At 40.9% G+C, this 14946-nt stretch overlaps 1 protein-coding gene and 1 pseudogene across 2 annotated transcripts in view; both read right to left on the bottom strand.

The window, feature by feature from the left end:
* Positions 1-14946, bottom strand: part of Shroom4 (shroom family member 4) — a 273979-nt gene that overhangs the window by 151219 nt on the left and 107814 nt on the right. The gene's annotated exons all lie outside the window — the stretch shown is intronic.
* The window catches only part of LOC147824378 (interleukin enhancer-binding factor 3 pseudogene), a 33147-nt pseudogene continuing 23139 nt past the window's right edge, over positions 4939-14946 (bottom strand).

Genomic DNA, 14946 nt, shown 5'->3' with positions numbered 1-14946 from the left:
AAGGATACATTCTGGAGGAAACGAGGTGTAAAAGTCTGGTAATCAACCACATGGATGCCCTGAATGGATAGCACAGGAAGTAACAAAACAGAAGAATGAGGCTCTAGAAAAGTTCAAAGGAGAAATAATCTCCCAGATAAATACACAGATGATGAGCAGAGTGAAAGACATGATTAGAAGCTCTAGAGCAGAAACAAATGAGAAAATAGATGATATCAGAAACATGCTGGAAGGCATGAATGCCCAGCATAACAAAAAGAGATGGAAACCATGATTGCTCAACATAAGCAAGAAATGGAATCCATGAAACAGATTCAAACAGATATTCAGGAGATTAAAAACTCCATTGAAAGCATGCAGAGCAGACTAAGAGAATCTGAAGACAGAATATCAGATATAGAAGACAGGATTGCAGTGAAGGACCATGAAAAGAGATATTTCTTAAAGATAGTGAGGGCCCATGAGAAATCAATCGAACTGCTGCTAGATGATACAAAGAAGAATAACATAAGACTGATAGGAGTCCAAGAAAAAACAGGAGACAGTACAATTGACATAAAAATACTGTTCAAAGAAGTAATAGTAGAAAACTTCCCAGACAAAGGTAGAGAATTGGACTTACAGATAAGTGAGGCATATACAACTACAACTAGCCATGACTAAAAAAATCTACACCTAGACATATAATAGTCAAGATCCCAGAAACCCAACAGAAGAACAAAATCCTATAGGCAGTTAGAGAAAAGAAACAAATCACCTACAAAGGAAAGCCCATCAGAATCACAGCAGGCTTCTCAACACAAACCCTCAAACCAAGGAGAGCCTGGAGTGAAGTATTTCAAGCCCTAAAATAAAATAACTTCCAACCTAGACTGTTGTATCCTGCAAAATTATCTTTCAAAATCAATGGGGAAATTAGATACTTTCATGACAAAGAACACCTGGGAAATTTCATAAATACCAAACCAGCACACCAAGCAAATCTAAACAATTTCCTAGAAAAAGACAATGAAGGTCACAAATCCACAAGGCCCAACAGAGGGAAGCCACCAGCCAAGGCAAAAAACTAAAGGGAAAGGGCAAAAAATAAGAAATAAAAGAGCCAACAAAAGTAAAATATCATGACAAGAATGAGTCAATATCTATCAATTATACCCACCAATGTTAATGGTCTCAATTCACCAATCAAAAGAAACAGACTGAGAGAATGGATTAAGAAGCAAAATCCAACAATATACTGTATACAAGAAATACACCTAACTCAAAAATGAATTCACAGACTGAAAGAGAAAGAATGGAAAACAGTTCTCCATGAAACAGGAACCTGGGAAAAAAGCAGGGGTGGCAATCTTATTTGCAGACAAAGTAGATTTGAAACCAAAATGAATTAAGAGAGACAATGATGGTCACTACACCCTTGTGAAGGGAACAATCCAAGAGGAAGAGATGACAATACTAAATATATATACACCAAATACAAATGCTTCCAACTATACAAAACGAATATTAATGGACATGAAAAACCAAATAAGCACAATACAATTGTAGTGGGGGACCTCAATATCCCATTTTCACAAATAGACAGAACATCTAGACAAAAAATCAACAACAAAATTCTAGAACTGAACCAAGCTCTTGAACAAATGAACTTAATAGATGTTTACAGAGTGTTCCACCCCACAAAATCAGAATATACATTCTTTTCAGCTGTACTCGGGTCATTCTCCAAAACAGAACACATGATAGCTCACAGGACATGTCTAAGTGAATGGAAAAAAACTGAAGTTACCCCCTGCATATTATCAGACCATAGTGCAATAAAATTGGAGATGAATAACATAAGAAACCACAAAACACCCACAAAAACATGGGCACTGAATAACATCCTGCAGAACAACCAATGGGTGACAGAGGAAATTAAAGAAGAAATTAGACAGTTTCTATAATTAAATATGGCTAGTACAACGTATAGGAATCTATGGGACACAATCAAAGCAGTTCTATGAGGGGAAATTCATAGCAGTGAATGCCCATATTAGGAAAACAGAGAGAACATAAATATAACCTAAGACAGAACCTCAAGCTTATAGAAAAAGAGAGCATAACAATCCCAAAATTCATACAAGAGAGGAAATTATAAAGATCAGAGGAGAAATCAATGCAGTGGAGACGAAGTGAATGATTCAAAAAAATCAATGAATCAAAGAGTTGGTTTTTCAAAAGAATAAACAAAATCGATAAACCTTTAGCCAACTTTATCAAAAAAGGAAAGAAAAGGCTCAAATCCATGCAATTAAGAAGGAAAAAGGTGAAGTCACAACAGATCCAGCAGAAATCTAGAGGATCATAAATACCTACTTGGAGAAACTGTACTCTAATAAAATGAAAAACACAGAAGAAATGGACAGATGCCTAGATAAATGCAAACTGTCAAAGTTAAATGAAGAAGAAATAGAAATTCTAAACACTCCAATTCCAATCAGCGTAATCAAAAATGTAATAAAAAATTTACCAACAAAAATAATCCCAGGTCCCAATGGATTCACTGCTGAATTCTACGTGACATTTAAAGAAGAACTACCGCCATTACTCTTATTTTTTTTCCCATTAAGTTTATTGGTACATTTTAGGGATAAAATATAGTTACATACATCATTGGGATCTTGTACCATTACATGAGTATCTTGGTTCTTATTTTTTTCCCCTTCCCCTGCCCTCCCTTCACCCCCTCCACCCTTCCCTATCTGCAAAGACTTTGTTTCCATCTTTTTCCTTTTCTCATATTTTTTCTTTTTCCTTCTTTCCTTTCCCCTACCCCTCCCACTTCCCCTGCTCGTTTAGATGTTTACTTCCTATTACATGATAACAATTATACATTTTTAAAACTATAATATCAAGACCTAGGAGACATTACCACAGATTTTGCAGAATTTAAAAGGATACAGAAAGCATATTACAAAAATCTGTTTTGAAATAAATTTGACAACTTCTAAGAAGTACCCTGGAAGACAAATTAATGAAACTAACTCTGGAGGAAATATAAATTTGAATAGCATCTATTAAAGAAAGCATATTCCTAGCTTGAAAACCTACCTATATGACAAGAGCAGGCTCATATACATTTTAACTAATAAATTATACCAAACATTTAAAGCAGAAAAAAGAAGGAACACTTCTCCCCTCATTTTAGGAAATCAACATTGTGCTAATCCTAAAACTGGATAAAGATGATAGAAGAAAAAAGTATGAACATAGATAGAAATTTGTTTAACAAAACAAAGTATTAGAAGTCAGCTCTGGCAGTATGTAGAAAGTGGTTTTGTTTTTTTGTTTTGTTTTGTTTTGTTTTTAATTTTTTTTATTAATTTCTTTTATTGGTACACTGTAGGCATACAACACAATGACATTTCTCATTGGGAATTGTACCTTTACATAATGCATCTTGGTTCTTATTTTTTCCCCACTCCTAGCCCACCCTTCATGCCTTCCACCCTTCCCTATTTACAAAGACTTATTTCCATTTTTTCCACTTCTCATCATTTCTCCTTTCCCTTCTTTCCTTTCCTCTGTCCCTCCCACTACCCCTACCCCTTTGGACCTTTTCCTCTTATTTGGCATTATTGATTATTCATTCTAATCAATGGTACATTTTAGGTATATAATATAATGACATTCATCATTGGAAATTTGCACCTTTACATAATCTCTCTTGGTTCTTATTTTTCACCCTTGCCCAGCCCTCCCTTCAACCCCTCCATTCCTCCCTATTTACAAAGATTTTGTTCCTATTTTTCCATTTTCTCATATTAATCCCATTCCCTTCTATCCTTTCCCCTAGCCATCCCACTTCCTTCCCCTTTGCCCCTTTTCTTCCTATTTCACATTACCTATTATACATTTAGTCTTTATTTACACTTTCAGTTTCTCACACAAGAGAAACTATTCAGTATTTATTCATGTGTGTCCTATTTATTTCACTTAACAGTATGGCCTCAATGTGCATCCACTTAGCTATAAATGTCTCTAATTTCTCATTTTTATGGCTGAGTAGTACTCCATTTTATTAAAAAAATCACATTTTCTTTTTCCAGTATCCAGTTGATGGACATTTGGGCTGTTTCCAAGTTTTAGCTATTACAAACTATGCTGCTATGAACATGGGTGCACATATATCACTGTGGTATGATTCTTTTAATTCTTTGGGGAAGATCCCCAGCAAAGGAATAGCAGGGTCAAATGGGACTTCCAGTCCTAGTTCTTTGAGGTATCTCCATACTGATTTCCACAGTGGTTGCACCAGTCTACACTCCCGCCAGCAGTGGAGCAGGGTTCCTCTTTCCCCACAGCCCTGCCAGCATTTGTTATTGGTTGATTTCATGAGAGCAGCCATTCTTTCTGGAGTGAGGTGGAATCTCAGCGTTATTTTCATTTGCGTCTCTCGAATGACTAGTGATGTTGAACATTTTTTCATGTACTTATTTGCTATTTCTACTTCTTTGTCTGAGAAATGTCAGTTCATTTCAGATGCCCATTTTTGGATTGGGTCTTTAAATTTGGGAGGTCTGATCTTTTTAAGTTCTTTATAGATTCAAGATAGTAGACCTTTGTCTGAAGAAGAGCAGGTGAAGATTTTTTCCCACATTGTGGATTGTCTCTTCACACTGCTGGTGGTTTCTCTTGCTGTGCAGAAGTCTTTTATAAGAAGAGATCCCATTTGTTGATTGTTTTTGTTAGTTCTCGGGCAACTGAGGTTTTATTCATAAAATCTTTTCCTACACCGATGTCTTCAAGGGTTCTACCTAAACTCTGTTCCAACTGGTTCAGAGTTTCTATTTTAATATTTAGATCTTTAATCCATTTTGATTTTAGTTTAGTGCATGGTGAGAGATACAGGTCTAGTTTTAATCTTTGGCAAGTTGAAACCCAATTTTTCCAGCACCATTTATTAAAGAGGCTATCTTTCCTCCAGTGAGGGTGTTTGGCTCCTTTATCGAAGATGAGATGGCTGAGTGTGTCTGGAGTTGTTTCTGCATCTTCTATTCTGTTCTACTGGTCCTCAAGTCTGTTTCTTTGCCAGTACCATGCTGTTTTTATCGCAGTAGCTTTGTAGTAGAGTTTCAGTTTGGGTATCATGATACCCCCTACCATGTCTCTGTTACCTAGAATTGCTTTTGCTATTCTGGGTTTCTTCTTGTTCCAAATGAATGTCTGGATTGTTTTCTCGAGGTCTATGAAGTATGCCGCTGGGATCTCAATTGGAATTGCATTAAATCTATATAGCAGTTTTGGAAGTATGGCCATTTTCACTATATTAATCCTTCCTACCCAGGAGCAGGGGATGTCTGTCCATTTTCTGATATCATCTTCAATCTCTCTTTTCAGAGTGCCATAGTTTTCAGAGAAGAGGTCTTTGATTTCTTTTGTTAGGATGATTCCTAGGTATTTCAGTTTTTTAGATGCTCTTGTGAAAGGAATTATTTGCCCTATTTCTCTCTCAGTGAGTCTGTAATTGGTGTAGAGGAAAGCTATTGATTTTTGTGTATTGACCTTGTAACCAGCTACTTGACTGAATTTGGTTATTAAGTCTAGAATACTTTTGGTGGAGTTCTTGGGGTCTTCTATATACAGTATCATGTCACCTGCAAATAATGACAATTTGACTTCTTCATTTCCTATCTTTATTCCTTTTATTTCTTTCTCTTGTCTAATTGCTATGGCTAATGTTTCCAGAACTATATTGAACAAGAGTGCAGCTAGTGGACATCCTTGTCTTGTTCCTGATTTGAGTGTGAAGGATTTCAGTTTTTGACCATTTAGTATGATATTGGCTGTTGGTTTTTCATAGATGGCTTCTATCAGTTTGAGGTAGAGACCATCTATTCCATTTTTTGTAGGGTTTTTATCATAAATGCATGTTGGATTTTGTCAAATGCTTTTTCTGCATCTATGGAGATAATCATATGGTTTTTGTCCTTGGCTCTATTGATATAGTGTATTATATTGATTGATTTTCATATATTGAACCATCCCTACATCCCTGGGATGAATCCCACTTGATCAGGGTGTATGATCTTCTTGATGATCTTCTGCATTCTATTTGCCAGCATCTTATTAAGGATTTTTGCATCTATTTTCATTAGTGAGATTCGCCTATAGTTCTCCTTTTCAGTTGGGTCTTTCTCTGCTTTGGGGATCAAGGTGATGCCTGCTTGGAGGGATGAATTTGCTTCCCTTTCAATTTCATTGAAGAGTTTAAAAAGTAGTCCAGAAGTTCCTCTGTAAATGTCTTGCAGAATTCAGCAATGAAGCCATCAGGGCCCAGGTTTTTCTTAGTTGATAAGTTTTTTATTACGTTTTCAATGTCATTGGTTGATATTGGGTTGTTCAGAATTTTTAGGTCTTCTTCGTTCAACTTTGGTAATTCATATGCATCTAGGTATCTGTCCATTTTTTCTCTGTTGTCCATCTTATTGGCGTATAGGTTGTGGAAATAGGTATTGATGATCCTCTGGATTTCTGCTGGGTCTGTTGTAATTTCACCCCTTTCATTACTAATTGCATGGATTTGGGCCTTTTCTTTCCTTTTTCTGATAAAGTTGTCTAAGGGTTTGTCAATTTTGTTGATTCTTTCAAAGAACCAACTCTTGGCTTCATTGATTTTTCGTATCATTCTCTTACTCTCCATTGCATTGATTTCTCCTCTGATCTTTATAATTTCCTCCCTTGTATGAGCTTTGGGTTTATCCTGCTCTTCTTTTTTTAGAAGCTTGAGGTTCAGCATCAGGTTGTTTAATTGGGCTCATTCTGTTTTCCTAATATGCGTATTCACTGCTATGAATTTCCCTTGTAAGACTGCTTTCATTGTGTCCCATAGATTCTGATATGTTGTATTGTCATTTTCATTTAATTGCAGGAACCGTCTCATTTCTTCTTTATCTTCCTCTGTGACCCATTGGTTATTCAGAAGTGTGTTGTTCAATTTCCATTTGTTTGTGAAATTTTTTGAGTTTCTTTCGCTATGGATCTCCAATTTCATTGCACTATGGTCTGATAATATACAGAGGATAACTTCAATTCCTTTGCACTTACTTAAATATGTTCTATGAGTGAGCATGTGGTCTATTTTTGAGAATGGCCCATGTGCAGCTGAGAAGAATGTGTATTCTGATTTTTTGTGGTGGAACACTCTATAAACATCTGTTAAGTTCATTTGTTCAAGAGTTTGATTGAGTTCTAGTATTTCATTACTTATTTTTTGTCTAGTTGATCTATCTGTGACAGTGGGGTGTTGAGGTCCCCCACTACAATTGTATTAGTGCATATATGACTTTTCATGTCCGTTACTATTTGTTTTATATAGTTGGGTGCACTAGTGTTTGGTGCATAGATATTTGTGATTGTCATCTCTTCCTCTTGGATTGTTCCCTTTACAAGGATGTAGTGTTCTTCATCTCTCTTAATCAGTGTTGGTTTGAAATCTACTTGATCTGCAAAGAGGCTAGTTACTCCTGCTTTTTTCTGGGTTCCTGTCAAATGGAGTATTGTTTTCCACCCTTTAACTTTCAGTCTATGAGTTTCCTTTTGAATTAAGTGTCGCCATTACTCTTTAAACTCATCAAGGAAATTGAAAGGATATCAAGGCTTCTAAATTCATTCCTGGAAGAAAGTGTTACTTTGATTCCAAAACCAGGGAAAGAACCAATCCAAATTGAGAACTACAGGCCAATCTCCCTAATGAGCACGGATGCAAAAAATTCTCAACAAGATAATGGCAAACAGAATACAAAGGGTCATCAAGACGATCATACACCCTGACCAAGTGAGATTTATTCTAGGGATGGAAGGATGGTTCAACATTCATAAATCAATAAATGTAATACACTAAATTAACAGAACCAATGACATAAACCACATGATCATTTCAATAGTTGCAGAAAAAGCATTCGACAAAATCCAACACCAATTCATGATAAAAACTCTACAGGAAATTGGAATAGAAAGTCTTTATCTCAACCTGATTAAGGCTATCTATGAAAAACCAACAGCCAACATCATACTAATTGGTCAAAACCTGAAAATTTTCACGCTAAAATCAGGAACAAGATAAGGATGTCCACTATCACCATTCCTATTCAATATATTTCTGGAAACATTACCACAGCAATTAGAAAAGAGAAAGAAATAAAAGGAATAAAGGTAGGAAAGGAAGAAGTGAAACTGTCATTATTTGCTGATGATATGATACTCTACATAGAAGACCCAAAAACCTCTGCCAAAAGACTTCTAGACTTAATTGACAGATTCAGTAGAATAGCTGGATACAGGGTCAACACTCAAAAAACAATAGCCTTCTTATACACAAATAACAGACTCACTGAGAGAGAAATTAGGGAAACAATTCCATTCACAATAGCATCCCAAAAAGTGAAATATCTAGGACTCAATCTAACAAAGGTAACAGAAGACCTCTACACTCAAAACTACAGCACTCTGAAAAAAGAGATCAAAGAGGAAATAAGAAAATGGAATGACATCCCTTGCACCTGGGTAGGAAGAACCAATATAGTGAAAATGGACACACTTCCAAAACTACTATATAGATTTGATGCAAGGCTGATTGAAATTCCAACAATATACTTCACACAACTAGAGAAAACAATACAAAAATTCATTTGGAACCAGAAGAGACCTAGAACAGCAAAAGCAATTCTAAGCAACAGAGACATAGCAGGAGGTATCACAATCCCCAATTTGAAACTATACTACAAAACTACTGTTAAAAACAGCATGGTAGTGGCAAAGAAACAGACCTTAGGATCAGTGGAATAGGTTAGAAGATGCAGAAACAACTCCAGACATACTCAGCCACCTCATCTTTGACATGGGAGGAAAGACAGCCTATTTAATAAATGGTGTTAGAAAAAAACTGGATTTCAACCTGCCAAAGATTAAAACTAGACCCATACCTATCACCATCCACTAAACTAAGATCAAAGTGGATTAAAGATCTCAGTATTAAGACAGAAACACTAAACTTTCTGGAAGATAAGTTAGGTAGAACTCTTGACGACATTGGCATAAGAAATGATTTTATGACCAAAACCTCAGTGGCACAGGAACTAGCACAAAGAATCAACAACTAGGATCGCATCTTATTAAAAAGTTTCTGCACAGCAAGAGAAACTACCAACAGAGCTAAGAGACAACCTACAATGTGGGACAAAATTTTAGGAGCTGTACCTCAGACAAAGGACTACTATCTAGAATATATAAAGAATTGAAAAAAATCAGACCTCCCAAATTCAAAGGCTCAATTCAAAAATGGGCATTTGAAATGAACAGACATTTCTCAGACAAAGAAGTAAAAGCAGCAAATAAACATATGAAAAAATGTTCAACTTCACTGGTCATTTGGGAGATGCAGATGAAAACAACACTGAGATTCCACCTCACTCCAGAAAGAATGGCTGCTATCATGAAATCAACCAATGACAAATGCTGGCGGGGCTGTGGGGAAAGAGAAACCATGCTCCAGTGCTGGTGGGAGTATAGCCTGGTGCAACCACTGTGGAAATCAGCAGCAGATACCTCAAAGAACTAGGACTAGAGGTCCCATTTAACCCAGCTATTCCCCTACTGGGTATCTTCCCCAAAGAATTAAAAGAATCTTACCACAGTGATATATGTGCACCCTTGTTCATACCAACAGAATTTATGATAGCTAAATTTATGGAAGCAAACCAATTTCCCTTCAACCAGAGACTGGATAGAGAAAATGTTTCTTTTTATATAAAATGGAGTATTTCTGAGCCATAAAGAATGAGAAACTAGAGACATTTATAGCTAAATGGATGCACATTGAGGCCATGCTCTTACATGAAATAAATAGGACACATATGTTTAAATAACAAATAGTTTCTCTAGTGTGAGAAATTGAAAGTGTAAATAAGGACTGAAATTTATAGTGGAAAATGTGAAATGGGAAGAAAAGGGGCAAAGAGGAAGTGCAAGTGGGAGGGGTAGGGAAAAGAAGGAAATGGAATTAATATGAGAAAAGGAAAAAATGGAAACAAAGTCTTTGTAGATAGGGAGAGGTGGTGGGGTTGAAGGGAGGGCAGGGGAATGGGGAAATAGTAAGAACCAAGATATATCATAGAAAGGTACAAATTTTCAATGATGAATGTCATTACCTTGCATACCTCAAATGTACCAATAAAATTAATTTAAAAATTCTATTGAATGTGTGAGCAACAGAAATTACCAGTCTGAGAACAGAATGTAAGAACTAGAAGACAAGATTGAGGCAGGTGATCAGCTACTCAGGGGCACCTTAGAAACAACAAGAGAACATAAAAAATGGATCCAACCAATGTGAGATCATACAAAGAAGACTAATCTAAGATGAATTAGAATTAGTGAAAAATCAGAAGAGATCACAAATGACATAAAATTCCTGCTTTTTGTTGTTTTTTTTTTGACACACACATAATTGTTTATTATGGGATGGGTTAGAGCAAGCATCTGAGCCTAAAGCCTGCTGCGTTGTTGCCGTGTCCAGAGGTCTCAGGTGCAAGTGAAGTGCAAGTGAACGTGGAGCCCGACACTGGCTGCAGAGTCAGGCCCGGGTGACTTCGGAGGGCCAGGTCCTGCCAGTGGCACAAGGGTCAGCATTGTAGAGGAAATGCCACTTCCCAGCCACAGCAGAGGCTCATCAGGCCACTGGGCAAGGACCCCCAGGTCAGGTCCGGGACCCCTGGCCCGGAAGTCCATCAGGGTCCCACGGGCACTGCTTAACCAGGGAGTTGGAAACCCTGTGCCCTCTGTCATGTCACATACACACAATTTGCTCCCCCTCCCTAACATCACCTCAGCTACAGACTGCTGGTCTTCTCTCCCCCTCCTCTGCTCCCAGGCATCCTGTGCCTTCTGTGGTGAGTGCAGCCCCACCCTGGAGCTCTTCCCAGGCCCCTCCTAGGGCCTCTGTAGTGACTCCAGGCACAGGACATCATCTACCTAAACCACCCTGACCTTGGTCAAGGAGCCTCCACTGCAAACACACTCTTGCCGGCTGCTCCTGGCAGAGGCAGCAAAGCTCCTCAGCTTGCTGGCCTGGCAGATCCTGAGGGCTGGGACAATGCAGGACTCTCAGCACCAGTGAGGTCCCCAAACCAGCTCAGGATGCCAAGGACACCATACTCTCCAGCTCTTCGATGCCTGGAAGACCGGGTGGGTGTGAGCCCTCAGGCTGGGGCTGCAGTTAGTTGAACGTGAGGGTGACTCAGGAATGCTATTTTAAGGGAAAGCTGGTGTGGACAGCTGCTGGGCAGCGCTTGACACAGGCTACCCACTCTGGTGTCCTCTTGCTTCCAACACAGTACCAGTCTCTTCTTGTCTTGGCCCTCCAAGTGTCCACAGGTGGGCCAGACTCATCAAAATTCATCACAGACTCATCAAATTTCAGATCATCATCATCATCATCAAAAAAAAAATTCAGTTCATCAAAATCAGAGTTGGGACCCACCCCTCCATGACTGTGCCTTGGAGGGGGTCCCGTGTACCCACAGGCCACCCAAATGTTGTCACTGTAGGCCACCTCTTCTTCCCACCTCTCCCCAGGAGCGCATCATCCTCCAGAGCTTCAGTGCAAGCTCTTCCCTAACGAAGGCCAGTCTTTACCTGCCCTGTGGTAGCAGGGGAGTTCTTCGTACACAGTCCCTGCCTCTTCCGACACACAAGGTCACCACAGTGGGGAGGCCAAGAGTGCCTAGGGTGCAGACCAGCAGCTGCCCAGGTCTCGGAGGTTGGGGTGGCTGGGACAGTGTGCGCCAAGGACACACAGGCTCTTCCCAGACAGATACCAGCAGAGTGATGCCGCCACCCCCGCTCCTTTCCCTGGGCTAGGCCAGTGCAGCCCAAGGTTCAGCTGTTTTCTCCATGCTTTGTCACAAAGTTCCTGAGGTGAGGCACTGTTCTTCATGCTGCACATCTGGCAGCCGCCTGGACCTCTACTCTTCAGAAGCCAGGAGCACACTCTGGTCCCCAACACTGCAGCGCTGGCCCGGGAGGTGGAATCTCAGCTCCAGGAAGTCTGCTATCCAATCCAGGTACCCGGAGATGGAAAGAGCCCAACCTCTCCACATGAGGCTCTTTGAGGCTTGGGCTGTGGTGTCCTGCGTATGACAGAGCTGCCAGCCCTCCCTGCACAGCTGGACCAGGTCTGGGCTTACATCACCAGGGTCTCCTCTGCACCATTCCAAGTGAGCTAGGCCTGCCACCAGAGCAGTGGCTCACAATCTCACAATGTGAGATTATACTACAAATAACAAATGACACAAGAACTCCTGGAGGTGAAATGAGGTGGAGCTGCATTTTTGGATCCCACCCCAAAGGCCAGTGAGGGCCACTGCGAACCTCCCTGACACCACTAGGAGCTGGTGCCAAGATGCCTAGGTGGAGCTGCCCTGGCAGGAAAAGATGTCTGGAGGTAGCCCCTCTGGTGACCAGGGGCCATTCTGCCATCCTCACCTCGCTTTCTGAGGGTAGGAACAGCCTGGCTGGAAGGTCAGACATGCAGGCCTGAGGCGCACGCACTTTACTTTTTCTTTGTCTACATTCATCTGAACTCAGATATACTGCCTGAATGACCCAGACAAACAAAAATCCCCACTCTTTCCCAGTGGTTTTTAAAATAAAATCTTCACTTATAAAACTGAAACACTAAAGCATTAAAATACAGAGAGCTCATTTAACTCACTTCACAAAAGCATTAACAGATGACGTATCCCTTCCACGACTATTTCAAGACAAACGAGTCAACGTTAACACCAAGTGTAAATAGACAGAGGGATACTGAACGGTGAAGAACTCAAACTCTACCCAGACGAGGCTGTAATGGCAACTAACAAACCACTGAAGACACGGAGTCCCAAACACGGCTAAACAGGGGTCACAGCACGGCCGGGGGCCGCTGCACCTCACAACACAGCAACTTGGACGGGTGGGGTGCCTGGAGGGCCGGCTGGCTGACATGGTAACTGTGATGATGTGTCGAACTGAATCTTCTGGCGGGCGGGCGGAAGTGCAGCAGGAGGCCGCAGCCCACACAGGGCTTTATCTGTACTGGTAGCTCATGCTGTGGTCTGCGTTCCTGCTATATCCACCCTGTGAGGACTGGTAGGAGCCGGGAGGGCCGCTGTAGTTCTGGCCAGAGCCCGGGGAGTTGTAGTTCGACTGTGAAGAGTAGCCTCCTTGTTTGCCTTGGTATGAGGAGCCGCCCCCAGAACCTCCGCCGTAGCCCCCGTGGGACCCTGGGTTGTAGGATGACCCGCCTGAGCCGCAGCTGTTCCCACCGCTTCGGCCTCCACTACCACTGTAGTTGAATTTGCTCTCGAAGTTGTAGTCTGAGCCGCCCCCCTCCTCCCAGCAAGCTGTACGAGTTCGAGTAGGAGTAGTTGCCTTGCCCGTGGTTGTAGCTCTTCTGCTTGCCCTGTGGTGGGCCATAGTTGCCGTACTGGCTCTGGTTGTAGGACTGCTGCTGACCCTGGTGGGACTGGTAGCCTGAGCAGTAAGACGGCTTCTGTTGAGCCCCATGTGGCGGCTTCTTCCCTGTTGTGTTTTGGGGGTACCGGTGAGTTGTAGTTGTCCCCTTGGTAGTAGGAGCCATAGCCGGAAGAGCCACCACCGCCCCCGCCCCCGCCGCCGCCACCACCAGCATTCCCAGAATGCCCTCTGTTGTTGTAGAACTGACTATAGCCTGCTGTCGCAGAGTTGCCGCTGTACCCATAACTTCCGTACCCGGTGGCAGCATTCATGTAGCCTCTGTGGTTGGCGCCCCCAAATCCTCGGCCCCGGCCTCGGAGGTTGGGGGGCGGGGGCACTTCATTGTGCATGGGGCCGCCCATCCCGAAGCCCGGGTTGTGTGGCTTGGCAGCAAATTTTGGTCCGCCTCGGACAGGGACCGGTGCTCTCTTCTTTTTGTTGGCATCGAAGGCAAGGGGGGCATCAGGGAAAAGCTTTTCAAGTGCAGCAAGAGCAGCGTATGCCTTTGCTACTTTCTTGTTTGAGCCAGCACCATGAAACTTCTGTCCAACAACCTCGACCTCCATGACGAAGCGCTTGTCATGGCTGCCTCCGGTCTCAGAGATGAGCTCGTACTTGAGGCCTCGCCTCTTCTCATTCAGTTCCATAACTGGGTTCTTGCCATGCTTAGTCAGGATCGGCCCCTCAGTGGTGGCATCTGAGGGGATAAAATTCCTGTTTACAGAAATAAGAACATAAAACTTTCCAAATATTGAGAAAGAATTTAACTTACAGACCAGTGAGTCATACTGAACCACAAATAGCCACCATAAGAAAAAAATGTCATGACACATCGGTTAAAATCTCAGAAGTCAGCAACTTATAAGTTATTAGAGAAAAGCAACAAATCACTTAGGAAGGTAAAACTTAAGAGACGCAGGGGACTACTCAACACAAACCTTAAAGGCCAGTAGAACTCGAAGTGAAGTGAGTCATGCCCCAAAAGAAAACAACTTGTAATGCAGACTGTTATATCCAGCAAAACTATGTTTTTTTAATACAATATATTATTTTTATTGTTCTCCAAAGTGCTACAGGTGACATTTTCATAGTAATTACCATATCATATGCATTTCCACTTGTCCAGTATTCTATATAAATTTGCTTGCCATTTTCAAGAAATTTTATTTCATTAGTACATTTTTGCAGTTCATGAATTTTACATTCATCTTAGGGCATACATACATATAAATAACACATATTGATTCGTTTTTACTCTCCTCATCCTCACCTACCTCCATCCCTCCATCTCTAGATCCCCTTTCCCTATTTTTATTATTATTGTTAATATTATTTTTAGTTCATATTTATGAATAATGTTTAAATTTACTGTCGGTATTTGGTACATGTACATGACACATCTTAAAT

This window comes from Heterocephalus glaber, unplaced genomic scaffold (genome assembly GCF_053883595.1).
Source record: "Heterocephalus glaber isolate CG9 unplaced genomic scaffold, H.glaber_assembly_v1.0 deba00001546, whole genome shotgun sequence".
NCBI classification, from domain to species: Eukaryota; Metazoa; Chordata; class Mammalia; order Rodentia; family Bathyergidae; genus Heterocephalus; species Heterocephalus glaber.
Note: the sequence above shows the minus strand (reverse complement) of the source record. Positions and strands in the feature narration are given on the sequence as shown.